Consider the following 12767-nt stretch of genomic DNA (forward strand, 5'->3'; position numbering starts at 1 on the left):
GTCATGCCGGGGCCCTGAGCAGGTGAGTGGCCTGTCATTCAGGGCGGGGTTGGGGCGAGAATGAACACTCAGTCTCCCGGGTCCTGGTCAGCCCTCCCCATGGTACACAGGAGTCCAAACCAACACAGGGACTGGACGTCCTCTCTTGGAATCCAATGTAGAAGCTGTCCCCTGACCTCCGTGGGTTCCTGGAGCCATGCTGGGGTCTGGGTTAAAGATCACAACCCAGTAGGTACACAGCAAATATTGAACCAAGACAACAAACTTGTCCCTGCGTTCACCTGAGCATCTTGGGGTGCATCCAGGGGGACGGAGGAGGCTGGCTGGGGGCTCTTGGGAGCTGGGAATTGCAGGACCCTCTTCCTTCTTTCCCCCTCTCCTCGGGGCCACCTTAACCCAGAGCCCCTGATCTGCATCCCACTTGCCCTTCTGGACGCCACAGCATGTCCCTTCCAGAGCTTGAAGACCACAAGGCACAGGCTCTGGAGCTCCAGGCTGGAGCAGTGATCTCTGCTTCGTCCTCGCTGTCAGCAGTTGCAGCAACAGGGGACCAGGTTCCATCTTCTAGGGAGAGGGACTGCTGCCCGCTCCCTCCCTCCCACCCGTAGTAAATACTGGTGACCTTGGACACATCCCAGCTCTGCCTCTGGCCAGCAGTGTCACCTAAAGTGACACCCTCCACCATGCCATGGGGTAATAATTCCCCTGCTGGAGTCCAGTGAAATGAAACAGCTCAGCTCAGCTTAGATTCTGGGGTCCAGAGGGTCTGGATGTGAGGTACACCCTGCCCCTTCCTAGCAGTGTGCCCTCGGGTCATTGCACAAAACTCTGAACCTGTTTCCTTGGCTGTCAAACGGGCTCCACTCCAATCAGGACTGACTTTCAATATGGCGGCGCTGGGGATAACAAGCTGAAATCACCCACATGGGCTGATGGGGAGCTGCTGACCCCGCACCCTGACTGCCCCCGACTCATTCATCCCAGGTCCTCCCCCGGGACCCCTAGACCTTCCCACACAGCCAAGGGGCTCCCAAATCTCGCTCTGGATTGTATCTGAGTGGTTATTGCTCCCACTGATTTTTAGATATCTTGACTGTCACTCCTGTCCCAGCTCCCCTCCCATGTTTTGATGCTACACAAACCCCCAGACCCAGAATTTTCCTGCATACCCTGAGCTAGGCAGGAGAGGAAGCCCTCTAACCGAGGAAACCCTGTGTTAGCGGACCTCACCCCCATGGATTGACATAAAGTTTCCTCATGGGGTAAAAGCACTGCGGGCTTGAGACGGAGACAAGTTTCAGGGGCAGTAGAATTTCTGCTTTTCTGAAGTTTTGCCTTTGAATTTTCTTGCACAGGAAGCGGAATTCAGCCGAGCCCTAGGGAGATGCTCCACTGGGGATCTGGTTAAGGGTCAGCTCCCAGGACCACCACACAGGTGACAGCCGTGTCTGGGACAGGATGGCCACATTTCTGATTATTACAGAGCTGTTCCCCACACCATGTTCTCTCTGCCGTCTGGGCCCCCACCCCCCAGAGCCCAGAGGTTTCTTTGATGCCGCAGAGCTGGGATTTGGGGCTGCACGGAGGCCCAGCGGACGTCACCGGTCAACAGTCGCACCGTGGAGGGGCCCAGAACGCGCTCGCCTGGCTGACACCTGCCACATCTTTGTACTGACGCTCCTTCCTTGGGGGATGGCTTGTCTGCCACCTGCTCGGCGCTGAGCGGCCCCCCTGGCAATGGGGTATGTAAATGTGTGAATGTTCACCGGGCACACCAGCCCGAACGGCAGAGCCTTTCTCCAGGCGAAGCAATTTGCAGCAAAATATGCTGTAAATATTTGTTCAGCCCAGGAAAATGACTTTAATTGCATAATTAAACTTGATGTGGATGCTGCTTCCGGACAGAACGACTGGGGAGAAGCGGAGACCACAGCTGTCCCTCTGCAGTCTTTGAATAGAAGGATGGACTCCTTGTTTGTGGAGAACTTGCCCTGGTCTCTGTCTTTCATCTGAGTAATGGGGATTTTGAGAAAAGTCAGGGAGGCTGGAAGAAGGGGCTTGGTGGCTGTTGGAGAGAAGAGGGAGAGAAAAAGTTCCCCAAAACAGAGAACCGACAGCAAAGGAACCCCCATCCCTCAGACGGGGTTTGCACTGTGAGTTCCAAACGTTACGATGCACGTCCCACCCTCCGTGGGTACCTGGTAACTCAAGCACACGGTCAGTACACTGAAACGGGAAGAAAAGAATAGACTGAAAGAAATTTGCTTCAGGAGAAAACATTGCATCCCAACAGTTAATTAAAACCCAGCATTCCTCGCCAAGGTAACCACACAAACACAATCCTGTGCAGGAAGCCAGCCACAAAAGACATACATTGTGTGATTCCATTTACATGAAATATCCAAACTAGGCAAATCCTCAGAGACAGAAAGTAGATTTGTGGTTTCCAGAGGTCGAGGGAGGAGGCACTGGGGAGAGACTGCCAATGGTCACAGGGTTTCTTTTGGGGGGGGTGATGAAAATGTTCTAAAATTGGATTGTGCTGAAGGCTGCACAGTCCAGAGAGTATATTAAAAACCATCCTCTGGTACATTTTAAGTGAGTGAATTTCATGGTATGTGAATTATAGCTCCATAAAGTGGTTTAAAAAAGAATAAATACAATCAAAGCAAAAGTCTGTCTTAGCTCACACTCGAGGCCAGTTGTCTGCCAAGTGCTCGCCTAGTCAAAAAGGGAGGTGAATGAGGGGGAAGATGGGCAGAGGCGGTCCCTTGGGATTCCCTCCCAGAGAGGATCAGGAGGATTCAGAGGAACCGGAAGACGGCCGGACTTCCTCATTATGGGATTCGATGCCCTTCAACTCCAGGCCTGTGAGCCTCTGTGAATTATCATGAGCCCTGTAACAATCACGCCGGCCACTGCCGGAGGAGGCAGCGGCCGGAGGACAGAAGCCTGCAAGAGCCATGAGGCCAGCAGGTGGCAGAGCTGAGACCGCAAATTCCAGGATGTCCAGTCCGTACCAAGATCCCAGGGTCCTCAGCAGAGGGAAGAACTCCCGTGACAGGAGGCCAGGGACCCCAGCCCATCTCTGACAGTGGATCAGGAAACTCGCACAGCGGAAGGGACGCTCATGTCAGTGCACAGGGGAGGGTTGAGACACAGGTGCCCTGGACCCAGAGTCTCCAGCCTCGGCAGGAGGGCCCCTCCCTCCCTGGTAGCAGGAGCCTGTGGAACAGACTCCAGGTTAGGGAACAAGTCCCCACTGCAGCCACCAAGTACCTGGTGCAGCCCTGCAGCCCCTTCCTCGTGAGCCTCAGTTTCTCCAGCTGTACAGGAGTGCCCTGCCTCGCCCCCGGGATCTCCTCCAACCTGCCGTGTCCTACCTCCAACCTGCCACGAAGTCGGAGCCATGTGGCCTTGTGGTGGGACCCTTAGAACTGGGGTTGAGGGAGCCCAGGCCCAGGTGTGAGGAGAGGACTTCAGGGACAGAAAAGCACGTTCCACTCACAGACGGTTCAGCTGCAGCTCATCAGCGTGCCTGCCCCCCACCCCACAGGCCCCCACTCCCTGTTTATCCCACTGCCCTTCTTGTGCTGCTGAATCCTACCAATGCCAGGACCCAGGGAAGGACAATGGGGAACAGGAGGTTCAGGGTTGTGGGCACAGCCCCAGAGCCCCTCAACCCTCTGTTCTGGCACAAAGGCCTACAAGCTACAGAGGAGAGATGGAAACTCACAACCCACTGCTGGTTTTGTCTTCGGGGGGCACGGAGCTCAGACAGTGGGGTATCCGGCCCTTAGCATCTCTTGGAGAGGGAGGGGACCTGCTCGGTGGCCCGGGGCAGCTCCAGGAAATGATCAGCCACAGGGGAGCCAGCATCTGGAAGACGGTGGCTGTCATTCAAGTGCCTAGAGCCTGAGAGTTCAAGGCTGCTTTTCGGGTCTGGATAAAGACCGCTCCCTGCCCCAGTGAGGACCCCCAGCTCATGGTGAAATTCCCTGCCGGGGCTGAGATTCCTGACTCTGGGTGAGTGGGCGTCCTGGGAGACTGATCTAGCCCAGTTGGGGCCTCCTGGGCTGAGCACAGCCTCTGGACTTGGCATTAACCCCCTGCCCAATGTCCCCCAAGTTACTAGAACACAGCCCTCCAAGGTGAGCTCCGGTCTGGCCTCAGTGGGCACTGGGGGCTGCGGCTGTTGGACTGAAAGCCTGGGCGAGGGTTTCATCACCATTAAGAGCAGAGACCGGGGAGCCAGAGGCCCCGGTGACTCACGCGGCAGCTGCTCCCCGTTATGTAAAGCAGAGCTCAGAGCCATTAGCCGATAGGAGATGAAATTTACATTTTGAATTAACTTGGATCATCAGAATGCTTCCTCTCGACCCAGGGAAATTAAACATAAAGTTGGAGGGAGCTGTGGGCCGGAGAGGTAGGGGCTCAGCCAAGCGTACCAGATTGGCTGTTTCTTTTCATTTTTTTTCAACAGGCTGCAGGCAAAAGGGGACAAGAGGACACTGCCTGCTGCAAAGTCAGCTTGGGAGAGAGAGGGAGATGGAAAGTTGAGATACTCTGGCTTTCTCTTCCCTTGGGCAGGAGCACAATAAATCTGCGTGGCAGAATTAAATTCTGATCTGTCTGATTTCCTTGGTCTTTTCCTCCCCTAATAATGGTTATTTATTGAGCTTTTATTATGTGCCTGGCACTTAGCTAAACACTTAAGAGATAAGACAGAAAGTGAATTTCTCTCCCCCAGCCCCTTGCTTATTTCCTGAGGGAAGAAGTGAAGGGACAGTTTTATTAACAATACAAGGCTCAGTGACTTAGAAAGCTTTGTTTGTTTTTCAAATGCACCACTCGGGAACCAGGGGCCCCCAAACCCCCTCCGACAATGAAGCACCCTGAAACCCACTGCCCCCCTCCACGGTCACAGGGAAGGGCGCTCCCAGGGGTTGTGAAGCGCACCTTCTCCTGGCCGCCCAGGTGAGAATCCACATGCCTGTCCAGGTCAGCACAGAACTTGCGGGCTGGGCTGAAGGCTCGGCAGGCACGCCGAGGTGTCTGCACCTCCCTGGGGCCTCTGAGTGTGCCTGTGATCAACATTTAGTCAGATCTCTCCTCCCTGGAAAGCATGTCCTAATTCTGTGCAGAAGAGGTCTGCTGTCACTCGTCCCTCCCCACCAACAGCTCCACGGCGTGGCTCTTCATCTACAGGGTCTTCTCGGCTTCACAGAAAGATCGACCCCTGAGAGTAGGTTGTAACTCAAGTGGCCCTGAACTGACTTGACCCAGCCTCAAGTCCCTCATATCTGAACCCAGATGGACAGAGGTTAAACCTCCTGGAATCAGGGGTGAGGGTCCCAGTCGGGAGGCATGTGCCCTGGGGCCCTTCCGTTGTGTGGATTACAGTCACCGCACACACGTAGAGGGTGACGATTGAAGACTGGGTCTGGGCTGGTTGTAGCAGGACCAACTTTTCCTGCTGCTGAAAAGAAGGGAACGTGCTCTGATGGGTGAAACACTGATGTGTTTCTGATGGTGCTGCTTCCAGCCGGCCATGCCTTCCCCGCTTGGCAGGTCTCCAAGGTTAATCCGCCACTTTCCAATGAATAGGTATTGAATGCCCTCTGGCTGCTTGGCACTTAAAGTCGACCCAGGTACTTAGATGAGCTGATCAGGACTGTCCTTCCTAATGAACTGGTCCCGCGTGAGGCCCTGTCCTCTTCCCAGGGTCACAGAAAAACTTCAAGCCTAAGTTGTCAGGAGCATTATTTTGTGTGGACAAAAATCCACAGGTTCACTTTCTGCCCCACACAGAGTTTCTGGATGGTCAGCCTCCTGGTCTGCCCCTCAGACAGCGTAACTCTGCCTGGACAGCTGGGCACATCTTCCTTCCTTCCTTCCTCCCTCCCTTCCTTCCTTCCTTCCTTCCTTCCTTCCTTCCTTCCTTCCTTCCTCTCTCCCTTCCTTTGGTCCAGCCCTACCCTTCCATTTAATGGTACATTCCTGTATCTTCCATCTATGTCTGCACATACGCTGCATCCTCACACCTATCCACGGGACCGTCCAACCTCTACTCAGGTGCTCATCTAATCTCCAAGGGGTCAATCAGCTGTAAGCTCTGCATCCATCTTCCACTCAGCCTTCCATCTTCTCACCAAGGTTACGCAGCTACCAAGCCGAGAGAGACAGAGTTTGCATCAGCTCGGCCTGATTTTTCACTCTATGTTGTGCCTCCAGGAGGAAATCACTGTTAAGCTGGGCAGATCAGAAAAGCTAGGGGCTCTCCAAGGTGTAGACAAATTGCTACAGAGGTTCAGAGGAAGGGGAGTGGGGATCAGGAAGGCTTTTTAGAGGAAGCAGCATTTGAGCAGTGTTTGCAAAATGATGTCAAATTTGGAAAGCTGAGATCTGCAGGGTGACGTGGAGGAACTGCAGGTGGAGTGAGGGGTGGGGTGTGTTTGTGGATGGGTTTGGGGTGAATAGAGGGTAGATGTCGTGTAGATGGTTGAAGGTTAGACAGGATGCTAGTGTGGCTTGGTCAGAGCGGAGGGTGTGGGTAAGGGAGAGAGGAGGAGGAAGCGGGGCCCCCGGCTGGCACAGGGTACGAAAGGCCAGGCCGTGTCACTCAGCTGGAGTTCATTCTGATGGGCACCAGCCAGTGAGGGAAGCCTGGACCAAGAGCAAACCCCGAAATTTTGTGCTCTCCCCTTTCAGGGTGCTGGGTGGCGCTGTCCTTCTCGACCTGGGGAGATGGGCACAGGCTGTCAGTGAGTACAGCCCCAGACCTCCTGGCTGTGTGCAGGGTCCCTCCATCCAGTGCCCACGGCGGGACGCAATAGGGACTTCGAACAACTGAGCCAGAAATCAGGCTGTGTCAGGAGCAGGGCTGCCTGCAGCTCAGAAAATGCCGCCTCTGCGGCCATTTCATAATGGCCTTTGCAGTCCCTGCTTATCCACCAAGAACAAAGTGGCAGAGGAAGCCGAACTGCTTCCCAGGGTCCCGCCTCTGGCAGGGGAGAAATCGAGGTCTTTTATGGTTTCAGACATAAGTGCTAGCCTGCTGTTATGCTAAAAATTTCAGCCTCTGAAAAATTCTAGGCTAATTTTCAGGGGGGGAATTAGACTCAAAGTGGCTTTTAAAACCCAGAGGATCTTGGGTTTAAAACCTTGGTTGCCAGGGAAACTCTTTCTCCAATACTTCCTCGCCACCACATGATAAATTAAGCCCCCTAACTGAAGGGTAATTAGGGTAATTGGTGGCACTGTTGCAGACAGAGAATGCGGTGAGGCAGCTGGGCAGAAGGGACCCCCGACATTTTAGGGCACGTGCCCCCACCCTTGGCCCCAGGGAGGCTGGACCCATTACTGCCCTGGGGGCTTGAAGGCATCTTTGGAGGAGAATGCAAGCCAGCGAACAGCTGCGCGCCGTGTTCTGTGAAAGGCCAAGCAAGTGATTGCTGAAAGGAAACCTTAAATGTCACGCCGCTATCCCACCGGCTTTGAATAGGTGAAAAGCTCCGTGAATCAGTTAATGAGCAGATTGTGAAGGCTGCAGTGTTCCGGCCCCCTGCGGCCCTGTTAATGTACGCGGTGCCCGGCAGGAGCTGAAGCAATTGTTACCTGCACCTTCCGGAGGGAGGCAATTTAGGTTTTCGTTTGTGGTCCCAGCCATCCAGCAATCCATCTGCCCGTTCATCTATCTCTCCATCTGTTCATTCATCCAGTTGTCCATTGGAGCATCCATCCACCTGTTACCCATCCACCCATCAAGCCAGCCACCCACCATTTATTCATTCATCTACCCACCCGTCTGTCTACCTGTCCATCCAATATCCATTCACCCAGCCCCCACCACATACACACACACACACACACACACACACACACACACACATATACAGAGTTGGATGGATGGACAGATGGGTGGATGGTGAATGACTGCACATCCATTTTCCTATCCATGTACCAATCTAGGTACCCACTCACTTAGACATCATCCATCCTTTCATCCTCTCATCCATCCACCCGTCTAGTTGGTAAACATTTATTGAGCACCTGTGTGCCTGATAACAATAGCTTCTAGTTACTTACAGTGCGCCGAGCACGTGCCAGGCGTTATCTCTTTAGTTCCTCCTCTCAGTGCTGAGACTTGGGAGTTACCATTATCTGCGTCCTATAGATGAGGCAATAGGAGGGTTCTCACAGCTAGCTCAGATGGGAGTGGGGTTTTAACCCTTCTCTCCACCCTGGGTGCAAATCCCCAGAGAGGGGGCTGTGGGTTTGGCATCATCCATCCACCAGTGTTTCAGCCCTAAGAGCAAGATTTGAATGAGGATGGAGACAGAGAGGACGAGACACCAGGACACAAACCTACATCTGAAGCTCCAGGGGCCAGGGGCTCTCAGGGGTCCAGGTCCAACTGCCCTGCCTCTGACCTCCTGCCCCAGTGGGCGTGTGTGCACACACACGCACACACATGCTCACACACGTGCGTGCACCCCCGCCCCCCATATCTGGCCCTTTCGCCTTCCTGCAGGGTAAATATTGCCAGCGTGGTCAGGAAACTGGTGCCAAGGTGAAAAGTCCATGGGTCAGAAACCTTAGTGATGGAGGCCAAGCCCCCTGGGAAGCGCTGTTCCCAGAAGCCGAGACCTTTCCCCCAGTGAGCTCTGCCCCCTTTCAGGGAGCAACCAGTGGGCAAACTGGTGCCCCCAGCTTTGGCCTCTGCCTCGCCCTTGACCTCCTTCCAAGGTACCCCTAGAACCAGGCTGGTCGCTGGTGGACTCCTTGAACCTCTGACTTCTGACTCACAGGAGACGGGGGGTCCGAGTCCAGAGCCAAGTAGGGGTAGGGGGGCAAGCAACTTGCCAAGGCCACCAGATATGAAGGGGCAGGGTGGGGCTTGAACCCTGGTGGGTCTGGGCCAGAGGGGCTGCGTCCACCACTCTGCCTCCCAGCCCTCTGCTGACTAGGATGGAGCCGGGCTCATGTTTCTCCTGGTGCTTTTGCAGGTGTTACCAATGTCTTACTGATTGGTGAAGGTTTGCTCAACCCTGGGATCATCTGCTGAGTGTCATCCCCATGGCAGGTGCTGGGGGCTCCCAGGGGAGCCAGACAGGCTAAGACATTGGGTAGCAGTTTCTCCGCCAGGGGTCCCCACCCACGAGTCAGCTCTGCAGACCTTTTCGGGGGCTGCTTCCTGAACCCAGAGCTAAGCCTGTGACATGTGCTCCTCTCTGGATAAAAGTCATAACATCTACTCCCTGTGGACAGATGTCAGGTGTCCCAGCTGGAGTCCCCCCACCAAAGTCCTGGAGGAAAATGCTGCCCATTTTGTTTATGAGAAAACCAAGGGAAGCTTGCTGGGGCGGGGCACCACCACCTCTCTCGTTCCGTGAGCATCTCCATCCTGCATTCCCACGGGCTCGCACGCCCACCTGCCTCAGCCCGCCTCCCAGGTGAGCAGACCGAGGTGATGCCATGCCCCACCTCTGACTTTACAGATGGGGAAACTGAGGCTGGGAGATGGAGAGGGGCTGATCTGAGGGCTTCCGAGTTTCTCTCCCTCGCTGCAGACAGTCTGAGAGAGTCATCCAAGGTCGCCGGGAGCCCGGCGGCAGCAAGACAGCAGCAGTGTTTTGACTTCTGGTCAGGTCCTCCTCCCTCACGACGCGCCGCGAGAGGGGAGGGGAGGCGTAGGGGGCCGCCAGGGGCCTCTTTAATTCATGAGTTACTGGCAGAAGCACAATCTCGGGGGAAGATTGATGACCGGCTGCAGGTATTGGTGGGTGGATTCATAAAGCTGTCGGCAGCGGGCCGTAAATCAGATGAATATTCAAGATTCCTCCTCGGGAGCAATTCTCGGGCTCTGGCAATAACAGGATGGATGTGCCGCAGGAAGGCAGGCGCGGTGGCCTCAGGAGCCCTCGGACCCCAGCACGAGGCCCTTTCCACCTGCAGAACTTCTGCTTCTGCCTGGGAAACTTGGGCAGCTCAAAAGAGATGAGAGAGGAGGTCGTGGACCCCAAACCCAACTGCAGACCCCCTTTCAAGGATATATTTTATTCAAGCAGAAATTACATGAAGCAGAAGACACAAGTCTTAAGTGGAAAATGGGATGAGTTTGGCCCCCTGTGTGTAACCGCCGCCAGATCAAGATCTGTAAAATTCCATCATCACCCCAGAAAGTTCCCTTGTCCCTTTCCTATTAACCCCCACCTCCCCGAGCCCCAGGGAACCACTGATCTGTCCGTCACTAGAGACAGGGTTCGCCTTATCCGTGACGGACAGAGTCCGGGGTGATTCCCGATACCCTGGTTCATCCTCCACGTGCGGGTTCCGTGCGGTTCCACGTGCGGTTCTCCACCGGAAGTGAAGACCAGGACTGGCCGAGCCACCCACCTCCCCATGGTTGCCTGGTCTGTTTCTAGTTCTGCCTGCTCAGGATCAGGCTGCCGTGAATGCCTGTACCGTTCTTTCTGGGCACTTTCTCTTGGGTAGGGCAGATGCATGGTTCACTTTTTAAAGAACCACCAAGGCGATTCCAAGTGGACAAGAGGTCGTGGCGCTGCCTCTGCGCCCGGGCCAGCATTCGGTGTGGTCTGCGGTTTCCACCACATCCCCGGTGGGTGTGCGGTGGCATCTGGCGCAGGACTCCCCTTGATTTAACCCATAAAATCTCCACTGGCCCTGAAGGAGGGTGGCCTTTCCTCTGTCTCAGGAGCTGCTGGGGGCAGGCGGCTCATCTCCTGGGCTGCGTTTAGGGGCCAGATCTCTGGGCTCAACCTTCCAAATGGGGCTGAAGCTTGTCCCTGAGTTTGCTGAGGCCCTTTAACAAACCCCCCCACAGCCGCCCATTGCATTCGTGGTGCAACCCAAATTCCTCCCCACGAGGCCACAAGGCCCTGTGTGATCTGACCTGGGCTGCCTCTCTGCTCGCATCTCAGGGCACCGTCTCACCTGCTAACCAGGCTCCAGACTCCTGGTCTGGGGTCAGGTCCCATCCCAGGGCCTTTGCACGGGCTGCTCCTTCTGCTTGGAGAGTGGTAGAGATGAGGGGCCTACCTTGGAGATGTCAGTGTTTTCTCCTCTCCCACCCCTGCAGAAGGGGTCCCACAGCCTCGCCTGGGGGAGACCTTGAGCTGCAGGGGCTGCAAAGAAGCCCATTGGGCACAACCTCGTCCGAGGCCTCCCACGCCCTCCATAGTCTCCAGCTGGTGGAAACTGGCTTTCCTCGCGGTGCAGACCCTGAGCAGTCTGGGCTGCCTTCGGGCAGAGACTGATGAAATGCCTCCCTCTGGGGATTCAGTGCCTCCCAGTAGGGCAAAAGGAAGGCCATGACCCTTGCTCTCTGGAGAACGTTCCCCCATCTCCCGATTCTCATTACACGAGCTTCTCTCCTAATTCTGGGCTCTCTTGTCTCACTGGTAGCAGCCAGCACCGCAGGGGAATGCTCCTCTGGATTGGGAACTTTTAGAAGTTAATCCCCGAAAGACCTCCTTCCCCATCTGGCTCACTCCTACATGTCTGGGGCCCCCTTCCCCATCCTGGAATAAGGCCGCCCCAGGACTCATCAACATCCCACGATCAAGGCCCTCCAGGTGGGCAACCGCAAAGCAAGCTTTGTCCACAGGGAACTTCCCCTCCTGCGCCCCATTCCACCCTGTGATGGGGGAGGGGTGGCTGACAAAGGGCACGTTCCCCCCCCCCCCCGTAGCTCTGTCTCGTCCCCCCAGGCCTGAGACCACTAACAGCCCTAGCCCTTGAAGAAAGGGACCTGTCCCTGGGTCATCTCTCTGGGGTGCTGCAGCCGCCCTGATTTCTATCTAAGAATATTAGTGCCATCCATCAACCCCTCAGATCAACTCCCCCAAAGGCAGTCACCCCAGATGTCCCCCCGTTGAGATAAAAGTTCCTTGTCCTAGACTTTCAAAGTCCGAGGAAAAGCCTCAGCAACACAGTCACGTCTGCTGGCAGACGTGTGCGTCATGGAAAGCTTGGAGGCTGGCGATTGGGCCGTATCTGCTGCAGCGAGTCAGGTCCCCAAACGCCTGAAAAACAACATAATGTATTCCTGTCTGCAGCTCTGAGCAAAAGCTCATTTCGTGTCTTGTGTTTCCATTTCCTGAGGATTAATAAGTGTGGAGGGGGACTCGGGCTCCGTGCCGAATATTTATTTAGTCAATATACACATCAATTTAGCAAATTAGAGATTGCAAGCCATTTCTAAGCAATGCTGTAAAAATAATAGCTGTACTTTAAACTTGTAATGGATTTTGGTGTGGGGGGGTGGCGACTACGTGCCTGGCACTTTATAAGCACAAAGTTTAGTTCTCTTTAAACTTCAGTGAATGTCTGAGTCATCCTGGGTGTCTGTTAAGAAAGCAGACATCTAAATCCCATTGTCTGGGGGACATGGGAGGGGTCTGGGGTGGGATTCTGAAAAGCATTTGGAGAAAACAGAGAGGGGACTTGGGGTGAAGTGACCCTGCATTGAGACCCCAACTCTGCTCCTTCTGGGTCAGGGACTGCGGGGGACAGGATTTCTCAGCCTCGGCACTGCTGGCTTTTGATGATTTTTGGTGGCTGGGGGCTGTTCTGGGCATTGCAGGATGTTTTTAGCGGCATCTGGCCTCTCCCCACTGGATGCCATTAGCAGCAGCCCCCTCCCCAGTTGTGACAACCAGAAACGTCTCTGGACATTGACATGTGTATGCTGGGATGCCAAATCTGCCCTTCCCCCTTAGCTGAGAACCGCTGGTCTGAAGCTA

At 55.0% G+C, this 12767-nt stretch overlaps 1 long non-coding RNA gene across 1 annotated transcript; it reads right to left on the minus strand.

Moving 5' to 3' along the window:
* Window positions 1–1950: 1950 nt before the first annotated feature.
* LOC116657857 lies at window positions 1951–8354 on the minus strand. Its single transcript, XR_004313007.1, has 3 exons — window positions 8089–8354; window positions 7618–7705; window positions 1951–2065 (listed from the first exon to the last, which is right to left on the minus strand). It is a non-coding gene; the product is annotated as an uncharacterized LOC116657857 (long non-coding RNA).
* Window positions 8355–12767: the final 4413 nt, after the last annotated feature.

The sequence above is a fragment of the Camelus ferus genome, chromosome 19 (assembly GCF_009834535.1).
Source record: "Camelus ferus isolate YT-003-E chromosome 19, BCGSAC_Cfer_1.0, whole genome shotgun sequence".
Classification (NCBI taxonomy): Eukaryota; Metazoa; Chordata; class Mammalia; order Artiodactyla; family Camelidae; genus Camelus; species Camelus ferus.